Raw genomic sequence first — 13,650 nt, forward strand, 5'->3', positions numbered from 1 at the left:
TTTATAAACTTATAGAGATCTGTCTGCCTCTTTCTCCTGAATGTTGAGACTAAAAGCCTGTACCATCACACCTATCTTAGAGCCATCCTTTTAAATATTAATCATTCCAAAAGTATGTTCTAGTTGATAGGATATTAACTTTTTAAATGACAAAAATCTGGGGTGGAATGATGATGGTTCAACGGATCACAGCATTTGTTACCCAGAACTCACCATGCATCTACCCATCTACCCATCCATAACTGCAGTTCCAGCAAATCTGACACCTTCTTCTGACCTCTACAGGTACCACGCAAACACATGTTACACATATATACATGCAGCCAAAACACTGTTATCCACTGACTGATAAATGAAATCTGAAAATATCCTTTTATGAAGAAAATACCTAATTAAAATAAAATTAAAAAAAATGAAAACATTTTGAATTTAAAAAAAAAAAAAAAGACAAAACTCTGACGCACCTGTTGGCTCATGCCTTGAATCTCAGCATGCAAAAGGCAGAACCAGGCAGATCTACACGAGTGAGTATAAAGCTTTTCTGGTCTACAAACTCCAGGCGAGCTGAACCTACATAGTGAAACCCTGTCTCAAAAACAAACAAGCAAACACCAAAACCTAACTATGTAACTACATATGTCACAGAGTTGTCGAAGTTTCTTACAAATTATGAATTCTAAGAAATGTCAATAGATACAAAAGGTCATGGAATAAAATAAATTTTGGGGTCTTTGACTAATGTATTACTTATATTATGACATTCAGTGTGTAATTCATACATCAAAATGTTTGAAATGTCCCACAATCTACACTAATTACATTATTTAATGAAGTATTTCTCAAATTTATTCAGAGCAGAGGAATCACTTCTTTTTCCTGTGGGTATGTATTCCCTCATTTAAACAGAGGTGACAAAAGGGTTTAAACTCACTAGGTACAAGCATTAGAGAGAACTGAGAGCCCTGTAGGTACTGGGAATGCCTGGATGGTTGGGTGTTGAGTTCTGGGCAACCATCGTTCCAGCCTTGATTTTTCTTTTCCTTTTCTTTTTTTTTAATCTTTTTATTAGATATTTTCTTTATTTACATTTCAAATGTTATTCCCTTTCCTAGTTTCCTTTCAGAAAATCCCCTATCTCCTCCCCACCCCTGGTCCCCAACCCACCCACTCCTGTTTCCTGGCCCTGGCATTCCCCTATACTGGGGCATAGAACCTTCACAGGACCAAGGGCCTCTCCTTCCATTGATGAGTGACTAGACCATTCTCTGCTACATATGCAGCTAGAGCCATGATTCCCACCATGTGTTTTCTTTGGTTGGTGGTCTAGTCCCAGGGAGCTCTGGGGATACTGGTTAGTTCATATTGTTCCTCCTATGGGGCCGCAAACCCCTTCAGCTCCTTGGGTACTTTCTCTAGATCTGTCATTAGGGACCCTGTGCTTTGTCTAATGGATGGCTGTGAACATCCACTTCTGTATTTGTCAGGCATTGGCAGAGCCTCTCAGGAGACAGCTTTATCAGGCTCCTGTCAGCAAGCTCTTGTTGGCATCCACAATAGTGTCTGAGTTTGGTGGTTGTTTATTGGATGGATCCCTAGTAGGGTCAGTCCCTGGATGGTCATTCCTTCAGTCTCTGCTCCACACTTTGTCTCTGTAACTCCCTCCATGGGTATTTTGTTCCCCCTTCTAAGAAGGATTGAAGTATCCACACTTTGGTCTTCCTTCTTCTTGAGTTTCATGTGTTTTGCAATTTTTATTTTCAATAAAAGAAAAAGTTATTCAGTGTTTATTTTCTCTTTCATGAATAGTAGGTTTACTTCTCAATATAAAATAACCACTATTCATAATCAAGGCCTCTGGACAACCCTTGAGATAACCTTTGATGGAAGAATGACCAGTATTCTTAATTGCTGAGCCAACTCTCCAGCTCTTAGTGATCATTTTAAACCAAGAGTTACCTTGAACTTGGATCTGAGAGGTGACTCAAAGGTAAAGTATCTTGCTATCAATCCTGTAGACCTGAGTTCCATCCCCAAGTTCCAAAGGTAAGAGAAGAGAACACATTCCTGTTAGTTGTTCTCTGACTCTACTATGTGTGTGTGTGTGTGTGTGTGTGTGTGTGTGTGTGAGAGAGAGAGAGAGAGAGAGAGAGAGAGAGGGAGAGAGAAATAATTAGTTAAAAATTATAAGTTAAAAATATCTTGACATCAACTCAGAGTATGCTCCCCAGGAAAGGATCATCACCACCATTCTCTAAATACTGGATTTTCTTAGTCAGACAATATAGTTGTCTGCCTACTTGTAAAATTAGTCAAGAGTTCCCAGTATATTTCTATATATATGTAAATATATGGTAAATACATATGTATACACATATACACATTTTAAATCTCCTATTTACTTTCTATTATTATTTGTCCCCTCTTATTTCCTCTGTTTTCTGTGGGAATTGTACACACATATTGTGTAGGATTCACAGGACAACTTTCAGGAGTCAGTTTACCCCTTTCACCATGTGGATTTTCAGAATATTAATATTTGAAATGTTAGTATTAATCAATTAATATGCCATAAAAGATAGAGCATTTTCTTTCTCAACATTCATCAACCTCTCCAGAAATTGGTTATAACATAGACCAAGAGACTAGCAATTTTTTTGCTGGAGAATGAGTTTTTTGGAACTAATATACATACATATATATATATATATATATATATATAACAATAATTACAGGGAGCATTCCCACAGTGACTGAGCACTTCCTTTTGTCCCTCAGTCATCACTACTCTTTTCTAATCTTAGTTACTAGCATCTGCTGAGGCCATAGACATGACAAAGCTGTAAGTTGAACACTCAGTTATGCGATTTTCTGTGTTCAGGTCCTTTCATGTTACATGATGCTTCATAGAAATATCCATGTTGTGAGTCTGATAATAATTAGTGGTTTACTTTTTAAATTTGTTTTTAAAATTGGTATCTTACTGTGTTGTTCTATGCAGGCTGGCCTTGAACTCTTGGACTCAAGCAATCCTCCTGCTTCTGCTTCCTATGTAGCAGGGACTACAAGTGTTTTGTTACCATACCAGGCTATGTAATGGTTGACTATTTACTATAAGTTAGAATGATATTTTAGACATACTAGGTTAAGTAAAGTACCACAGTGACTTAAAAAAAACAAAAACAAACAAACAAACAAAAAATAATAAGTGGTTTATTCATTATCTGGGTACTCATTATAGTACACTTGTGCTGATTCCAGATTTTGACTGTTTTGAATAAACTCGCATAGACATTTGAGTCTAAGCCTGCTCTTGTTTGTTTTGTTTTTTTAAATTTGGATGACATTGTCTTACTGTATAAGAAGGATAGCACTGAAACTCACAGTATTGAACAGTATGGCTTCTGACTCATTACAATCCCTTTTCCTTAGCCTCCCAAGGGATGAGATTCCAGGTATGAACCACCACACACAGCAGTACAGATCTGTGGAAACTGTGCTTTCAATTCCCTATGTAAAAGTTTAAAATATACAGCAGATGTTCACATAGAAAGAAGTCCAGAATAGAGAAGTTAACAGCATATAGAAAAAAACAAAATAAGCTTATGGTAGTCATCAGTCACATGCCTAGGGAAGGTGTAAGGGGATAATTGGAGACGTCATCTTATAGAAAAATATCAGAAAATTGGAACTTTAGAGAATTCTGCTACAATTGTGAATCTTATATGGGAGATTTTAAGCAGTTGAAACAAGTAATAAGAGATGAAAACACCATTGTTTTAAATTTTTTACAATTACTAATTTGTGTATGACTGTTCTCCTGCATGTACCTTTGCTCTGTGCATTTGTACCTGGTACTAGAGGAGGTCAGACCAAGACACTGGATCCCCTGGAGCTGGAGTTGCACAGGATTATAAGCTACCATAGAGGCACTGCAAATCAAGCCAGGATCCTCTAAAAGGCTACAAGTGTTCTACACCTCTGAGCCATCTCCCTTGCCTGTAGCCTACGCTTTTAAAAATCCTGAAAATAAGGGATATGGAAGAGAAATGGAATGTAAATATAGGAATTAGCCAATTTCAGAGAACAGTATGAACTATTCTGCAGATGAGTGATCTTATTTGTGAGAAAGGAAGAGAGACTGACATTACAAGTTGGGGGTTGCTGTGGTAACAAGATATGTCAGACTAATGGGACATGGTGATAAACAAGATCTACCAGTCTTGAAAAGATTCTTTTCTAAAGGGCAAATACTGGATGGCAATGATTTTTGTTTCTCAATAAAAACAGACTTAAAGGAAAAGCAAGAAAAGTCAGAGAGCCCATAGCTGATGGCCTCAAGCTTACTCAAGGAACTAAGCAATGGGATAGTATGAATAGTTTAAAGTATGACAGTGTGCCTTTGGAAATTTTCAGAAAAGGCCAATGAGGGAGATAAAACTAGGAAGCAAAGTATAAAAGCCAGCAGAAGTTCAATAGTCCAAGTGTGTGTGTGTGTGTGTGTGTGTGTGTGTGTGTGTGTGTGTGTGTGAACTTGCTCGTTGTGGTTTTATAACTTCAAAGTATTTCAAAGCCAGAAGTGAAAGTACAAAAATGAAAAGACAGGAAGTTTTTCTCCTGGACTGAAAATTTTCTTTCTAGTCTTAACAAGGCAGTAACAAAATAGTGGATTACTTGAATTAATGAGGGGAAAGCATGGGTCCCAGTACAGGCATGGAAGTAAGAATAAGATGAAAATCTCATCAGTAGAGCTAATGAGATTGGAGATTATTGGGGTAAGGGAATGGCAATGAAAACAATCAATGCGAATAAGGAAGATAAGGGAGTATGATCATGTAGTAGTTGTAGCTGGTCCTTAAAGATAGCATGAGGAAGAAACAGTTAAATGGTCTGAATAAAGAACACTTTGGTGAGCAATTTGCTGAAAATGAAATCACCACAGAGCTTCCATTGTAAAAGCTAAACTACTGCAAGACACCAGGCAAGGAGAAATGTGATGATAAACTCAAGATCTATTAAGATAGGTTACCTCCAGAAACAGCAAGGTTCTCTCATCAGTACCACATCAAATCAGAGTGAAGATAAGCAGTTGCCAGTTCTTAGATTGTCTGTTGCTTCCATTTACAATCCATATATCAGTTTTAGTGGATACTGCTACTAGAGTTACTCTTTCAATTGCTAACCCAGTCATAAAACAGTTGACATACTATCTGTCACTTCCTCCAAGTTTATACTTGTAACTCAAACAGAAAAGATTTGATTCTTTAAAACTCACCTAGAATAATACCCTTATTATAAACAACAGTTGCACACTCTTGCTGATGGTAGTAGGAACAATAGCAAGATGATCCTGCTATAAAAAATTCAGTTGCTAAGTAGGGGGAACAGACTATATATCCAAACATAACACATGTATTTCTGTTAATTGAATCCATGTAGAAATAACTTAGATTCAACCCTGAAGTATAGCAATAGTGAATGCGTTCAATGGGGACAAGATAAAAAGACAGACAAGAATACACAAATTATTCAGAGCTTATCTCTAGAGGTTGGCTGAAAGGTGGAGCAGAAGGAGGAGGGAGCAGGAGGAGGAGGATCAAGAAGAAGGAGAAGAAGGAGGAGAAGGAGGAGGAGGGAGAGGAGGAGGAGGGAGGAGGAAGAGGAAGAGGAGGAAGAGGGGGAGGAAGAGGAGAACCAGAAGGAGCAAACTTTTCATAAGAATTAGACTTGTGGCAATTAAGGTTGACCTTCAAGAATTTCTCAAAGTTTACGAAAGAAAAATATAAAGAAGAGTAAAAGAAGAAGTTTACCATGTGTTTAACCTTAAGCAGTATATTTGACACCTTGGAACATTGTTTTTTTTTTTCCCCATTGTAAGATGAAAATATTAGGATCTACTTTGTCTATTTATTCAACTAGTCACAAATTATTGACTGTAGTGTTATATGTGTCATACCTTGGTTACCAGTAGTGTAGCTGTGAGGAATCAAATAAATTCGTTTAGATTATGTTTGGCAAAGTGAAAGAACTCAACAGATGTCAGTACTTTCTTTCCATTTCTCTTGCACGAAAGTGGAAGTGGTCTCAGGATTTGAGGCAAGGTAAAACCAAGTAAATAGCAAAAGCACAGAGTACCAGACAAAAATTGCCTGTGCAGTAATAGTGTGCCTTCACATTTTGGTTTTTCAATTTAGGGTTTCTCTGTGTAACAGAGCCCTGGCTATACTGGATTCACTTTTATAGACCAGGATGGCCTCCAACTCAGAGCGTTTTGTCTGCCTCTGTTTCTTGAGTGCTGGGATTAAAGGTATGCACTGTAACACCCCCTCCCTTCTTTAAAGTTCTGAGAAAGTGTTAATGTCCTTATTTCTGTTCCAAACCTATTGGTTTTGTGGTTTTGTCTTTGCTTTGTGTGTCTGTTTTGTATTGTTTTTGCCTTTTAGCTAAGGTCTTGCTCTGTAGCTCAGGATGGTGGAAACTTAACAATCTTGCCTGTTTCCTGAGAGTTGGGGCCATGTTTTTAAATTTAAATATTATTAAGTGACATCAATAGATAGAATGTACTATTAAAGAATGCGTGTATCTCTAAAAATTGAATGCTATTTATGAAAATAAAATAAAAATGTTCTTTAAGTTTAACAACCTGTGGAATATAAAGATAAGGGGAATCTATTCATGGTCTGTCAATAGGTTTGTTGTGATGCAATGTGTCTTGTCTGGCACATTGATTCCAATTAAGCTGCAGATTCAGTCTGCTAAATTCAGTCTCCTTTTCAGTTACCTTATAATTCTGTAATAAAACAGCATTTATTTAAATTACCCCCCCCCCGTTTTTTAATCTGATACAAGCATCTCATAACTTCTTTGGGAAAAAAATGTTTATCTACCCCAATACAACTATGTTGTTCTGTTTTCCAGGACACTGGAAAGGACAAAATTCTGAACTATACAGTTTTAGTTGCAGACACAAGGCAACACAAGGAATACATGTGAACCAAAGGGAAAAAAAAAAAAAAAAGCTAGACTAAAAAACTTTGAAATAACATTGGGGTATGAAGGACCAAAGAAGTGAAGATAATTTTCTTGTTGTTCATGAAAAATATGAACTCTTTTTAAAAATTTTTATTGGTTATTTTATTTATTTACATTTCAAATGTTATCCCCCTTTCCGGTTTCCCCTCAGCAAACACCCTATCCCCTCCCCCTCCCCCACTGCTTGTATGAGGGTGCTCCCCTTACTAACACTCTTCTATTGGGACCAGAAAACCTTCTAATAGCTGACCACAAACTCCTGAACCACTCACAGGTTGCGGTTCTGACTTGTGAAATGAACGTAGTGCTAGCTACTCTGAAGCTAATTGTGATGGCCTTTATATATGTATTTGGAACGGTGTAAAGTGTTATAAGTTTTCAAGGCTGATCATTTGGTATTAGATAATGAATTGATGTGCTCTTCCCTCAGGAAGACTACTTTTGCTGTCAGCGGTCTTTAAGCATCTGTAGTTCTTTGTCTATGGCTGACACCTCCTGCCCCCATCCTCCATGGTCATAACATAAATAGTGTTGTCCTTGTTCAGATCATGTTTGGGCAGTCATGCTCGTGAGAATTCATTGGTGTAGATTTTGACATTCCTAGAAGACACAATCTCACAGAAAATATACATGCATATAAATAGCATAATACAAACTGAGAAGTTTGTCCATATGTGGTTGGGAGTGTGTGTGTGTGTGTGTGTGTGTGTGTGTGTGTGTGTGTGTAAAACAAATAATGAAAAAGGGGCCATGAATTTGCAAGAGAGATAGGAACAAGGAGGAGGAAATAGATGGCACTAAAGACAGGAAAGTGAGCTGGGCGTGGTGGCGCACGCCTTTAATCCCAGCACTCGGGAGGCAGAGGCAGGCGGATTTCTGAGTTCGAGGCCAGCCTGGTCTACAAAGTGAGTGCCAGGACAGCCAGGGCTACACAGAGAAACCCTGTCTCGAAAAACCAAAAAAAAAAAAAAAAAAAAAAAAGACAGGAAAGTGATGGGAGGAATGAAGTAATTTTAAAAAGGAAAAGGAATAATTTTCAAAATGCTGTAGAAATATAAACTGTTACCTAATTTTTCTCCCCCTACTCAATTTAAGTTCACTCACTTTACAATTCTATGACATGCCTATTGAGCCTCTTGATATTTACTACAGCAATTTTCAAATATGTGTAGTTTTAATTTTTAATTAAACCTAAATTCAACATAGGAGAGTTGCTCCATTAAAGCCTAACAAAAAGCAAAATCATGAAAAGGCATAACAAGAAGATTAAAGGGAGCAGAGAAAACAGAGGCAGGAACTGTTTCCTTACACAGGATATGCAAAAAGTTTTTTCTTGAGGAGGGTGTAGCTCAGTAGAAAGTTAGGTGAAGAACAAAGGCAATGATTACAGACACACAAGGGATGCCAAGAATTTCAATAGGTATGGAACAGGAAACTATAAAGTTCGTGTGTATATTGAGAAGTTATGGGAAGATTTTAAACAAACCATTAACATACTTCTATTTGTATATTTAAGAAAACATCAGACCTTCTGTGTTTTGTAGGATAGAGTCTAGAGAGACAAGACCAGTTACAAAATGTGCTGGTTTGAATGCAAATGGACCCCATAGACTCATTTATTTGAGTGCTTAGTGTCCATTTTGGAAAGAATAAAAATTCTCTCTCTCTCTCTCTCTCTCTCTCTCTCTCTCTCTCTCTCTCTCTCTCCCTCCCTCCCACCCTCCTTCCCTTTCTCCAACTTATAGATAAGACATAGGCTCTCAGCTACTACTCCAGCACCATGTCCTCCCACCTGCTGCTATGCTTCCTTCCATGATGGTCATAGACTTTCCCTCTGAAACTGTTACCAAGCCACCCATTAAGTGCTTTCTTTCATCAGAGTTACTTTGGTAGTGCTTTCTCTTCGCAGCATGGAATAAAAACTAACCCATAAATTGGTACCAGGAACTGCATAATGAGGATCCGTACCCCAAATATATGAGTATGTTTGTTTATATGTCTGTCAACAGACAATTGATAAAATGAACAATATCATGCAGAGTTTACAAAGGATGAAACTTTATGATACAGATTATTATGATGATCCTGAGATTAAACTACATGAAATAGACCAGTCACAGGTGTGTCAATGCTTAAAATAGTCATACAATGAGATTGTCAGGTCGATGGGGAAGAGGATAGTAGAGGATTGATACTCTATGGGCACGCCATTCCAATGTAAGCTCTACAGACCTGCTGTATAGCACTGTGGCAATAAATGCAACAATGTGTTAGTTGTACATGTTAAAGCCTGTCTAGAGGTAAACATCACTTCAAGTGTTCTTGCTGCAATAAAATAAAAACTAATAGAAGTTTGGATTCTTCTACACAGAATCTAACAAAATAATGTATGCACTAAAATATTAAAGATTTTTGTTTCTTGCCTTTGAAAGATGCCCAAGAAAAAAAGAAAAGAAAAGAAATGTGTTAGGCATTTTGGATTAGTCTATATGGCACCATCCTCTCTTTAGAGTTAAAAACAAAAATGTAGTCAGCCAGTTGGTGGTGCTGCATGCCTTTGATCCCAGCGTTTGGGAGGCAGAAGCAGGTGGATCTCTGTGAGTTTGAGGCCAGCCTGGTCTACAGAGCTAGTTTCAGGAGAGCCAGGACTAAAAGGAGAACCTCTCTCTCTCTCTCTCTCTCTCTCTCTCTATATATATATATATATATATATATATATATATATATATATATATATGTGTGTGTGTGTGTGTGTGTGTATGTGTGTGTGCGCGCACGCGTGCGTGCGTGCGTGAGTGTGCCCATGCACATGTGTGTGTAAAAAGTTTTTACACATGTCTAAATCTCTATAGATTATATATGTACATATAATAATACATATATACATATATATATAATCTATAAAATGTAGGCATGTGTAGAAAAAATTTTATTACACTTATTTGCTTTGTGTGTGTGTGTGTGTGTGTGTGTGTGTGTGTGTGTGTGTGAAGGAGGTCTTGGGTGGAAGTCCAAGTATAGCTTGTGAGAATTTATTCTGTCTTTCCATCATGTGGATACCAGGCATCAAACTCAGGTTGTCAGCCTTGCTGCCAAGTACCATAACATTGTAACCCATCTCACTAGCCCACTAGAAAAAAATATCTTTATGAATTCATACAAAATTAATAATGATTTCTCTTAGATGATTTCCTAAATTTTCTTTATTTTGAATCTATTTCCATTTAAAATAAAGAACACATATGCTATACTGAGCCTTTTTGAATTGTACTTACCATAAGAAGTCTGTCTTATGTCAGCTGACAAATGTCATTTTTCATCACTCTAAGTATTTACGTCTACCTCTAAATACAATGTGTATATTATATGCTCTTCTTAGTCATAGCCCCCGTAGACAAATTCAAATTACTAAGGACTCTAGTATATGAAATTTCAATATTCAATTAGTCAGGGCCTATAAAACAGGGCACTTTATATGTTTGGTGTCTTGTTTGAAGTCTGACCTGATACTATGATATACCACCTGGAAGATCCTAATTAATGAATCACCGTATAAATAGTAATTTCTTTCTCTCTATTCACCATCCTTAGAGGTCCCATCCTTATCCCAGAGAGACAACTGTGATGTAATAACAAGAATTCTAGATAAAGTCAGGCAGATTATATTCTTAAATGTTATTAAAGTCTGTTTGAGTTAAAACAAACTTAACAATTTCAAGTCTTAAATTGAATTATTTTTTATATCATACCATACCATGATTAAGACAGCAAATTTTTCAATCTGCCCAAAGGTATTATTTACATACCTTTATAAACCACCCTTTCTGCAACATCCATTCCCAGAGAACTACTGACTTGCTTTTTCTCATTACATCTTAGGTTACACTTTTGTTTTATATTAATAAATTCGTGAAGCATACATTCTTTAAATTTTGGCTGCTTTAGTGTACTACAATTGTTTTGATTCACACTTTCTTTTTCAAAATGTAATACATTTATTTTATTATTGTGTGGTATTTGTGTATCTGCATGTATTCATGTATTCCGTGATGTATGTGTGGAGGTCAGAAAAGAACTTGGGGTAGTTGAGGTTTTATTCCCTTCTATCATGTGGATCCTGATATTCAAGTTTGGGTTGATGGGCTGGGCAGCAATCATTTTTACCCACTGAGCCATCTTCAAAGCCCTATTTATGTTACTTCCAGTATTATTTATATCATCAGGAGCCCTTATATTATATATTGACTCTACTTTATTTATTTTGTTGTTTAAATACTCCCAGACCTGGCCATTAACACTTCTTTGTTTGCTCGCTTTTGTTTGAATGTGTCACCAGTTCCTGATATCATAAAAAGGTCTAGGCATGCCTTGACTATTTCCTTCTTCAGACTTAAGTAGCCATGGATCCTTGGTTCCTTTTTTAGAGACTAGTATTGCTAAGTATGATATGAGCACTCAGTATGTTCATCTTTTTTTTTAACTATTGTGGTTTAGACACATACAAATTTTTATTATTTAGTAGGGTCACAACTATAGTAGAGTCATTTTCCTCAGACTGAACCATATCTTGAGGCTAGCCTGATTCATATGCTATTTCCATTTGACTTTGGAATTTAGATCTTGGAGTTGATGCTAAAAAGAGTCAAGAATTTTGAACCTCCTGGGATAGGCTAAACACACTTTGCATGAAGGAAGGACTTAAATTGGTAGTATAGCAAGGGAAGGGGCTGTGGATTGAATGCCTGTTCACTCAATATTTCTCTTTAGATTATCAAAGCAAGCAGGAAGATTAATGCCTTGTAAAGGAACTGAAATGCTGAGATTTTGGTTGTTTGTTTGCTCTAGTAGTAGAAATAGTCTGAGACAAGAGACAGTAGATACTCTCTCTGCTTTTCCTTCCCCCATTCATTCTTAGAGAAGATTTTACTAAATTACCCAAGCTGGCCTTGAATTCTCAATCCTCCAGGTTGCCTCTACCAACTATTAGTTATAGAGATGCACTACTCTTTTGTTTTCCAATTTCTTGTTTGTGTATCTGTGTCTCAAGAATTATTTATACTGTCCTTGAGGTCAAAATGGACTGAAAGCTAATGCTGAGTCATCCCATCGCCTTCCAGATGTTTGGATGACATCACTAGCTACCATATCTTGGCAAATAGCTTGCTTCTCAAGGCGAAAACATTCTGGATGTTAGTTGCACATCAATATTAATATCACTGACACTATGGATGTATATACTTAAAATGGCTGTGACAGCTAATTGTGGTTATCAATTTGAGAGTAGATGATTGGCTAAAACTCAAGCAGCTAGTCATACCTATGAGAGATTATTCCCAATTGGATCAATTGAGGCGGGAAGATCTACCCTAAACCTGGATCATCTGAGGTCAGAAGACCTACCCTAAGACTGGGCCACACCTTCTAGTCCATGTGAAAGGACTTGGGAGAAAGAAGCTTTTGATCTTTGCCTGCTTAACTTCAACCACCTTTCTGGCAAGCTGACCTATGATGCTGTTGAGGAATTCTTTTGCTGGTCTTAGAACTCACTTCCCTGGAATGAAAAAGTAGACTGAAGAGCAGCTGAGGCACCCAGCCTTGTAGCCTTTCCTGTCAGGAGACAGCTATTGTTGGACTAGCCAGATCACAGCTTGTAAACTATCTTAATAAGTCCCATTTAAATGTTTATAGATCCATCCTATAAATGGTGTTCCATTAGAGAACACTAATACAATAGCCATGGCATAACAATTACTGGGTATGTTTAACTGTTGTTGTTTTCTGTATACAGTGGCTTATGCCAGTAATTTCACCTACTGTGGAGGTGAAGCCAGAAGGATCACAAGTTCAAGGAAAGCATGGGCTACACAATAAGTTTCAAAATAAAACTGAAAGAAGAAAGAGTGAGAATGGAGCTCAGTGAGAGAACACTTGACTAGCACCTGGAGAGGCCCTGGGTTGAATACTCAATTATCATATGCACAAAATTAAAGTTTAGATCCCATGGCTCTGCATCAATGACTTTCATGGCTATGCTTTTACCAATGCTAATGTGGTTACACTTTATAGTTAGTCTTGAATGCAACTAGTGTGATTCGGAATTTTTCTTTTTGAAACTGGTCTGTACTTGTTCCATTGCATTTCCATATATGCCTGTGAACAGCCTTTCCTTATCCTATGTACTCAAGTGTAGCCTAGTTGGATCTATAGATGAATTTTGATGAAACTCACAGATTAACATCAGATCTTCTGATCCACAAATATAGTTTAACTTTTCTTCAGACACACCAAAAGGGGGAGTCAAATTCATTACAGATGGTTGTGAGCCATCATGTGGTTTCTGGGAATTGAACTCAGGATCTCTGGAAGAGCAGTCTGATGAGCCATCTCTCCAGCCCCCTTAAGTATGTTTTGTAAAACTCAGTATAGTGCACGGAAGGAGGTGCCTTAGAGGGTCCATGCTGAAGCATCCTCCTCCCCAGGTACTAGCCATCTGATGGTTCTAAGTATAAAAATCAAGTTTATTTGGGGACATGGGAAGGGGAGATGAGAAGGGAGTAGAGGTAGATAAAGAGAGAGGATTGAAAAGGTCAGAGTCAAAGACAGAGAGGAGAGAGGAGGGGA

This window comes from Mus caroli, unplaced genomic scaffold (assembly GCF_978045245.1).
Source record: "Mus caroli unplaced genomic scaffold, Mus_caroli_1 scaffold_5, whole genome shotgun sequence".
NCBI classification, from domain to species: Eukaryota; Metazoa; Chordata; class Mammalia; order Rodentia; family Muridae; genus Mus; species Mus caroli.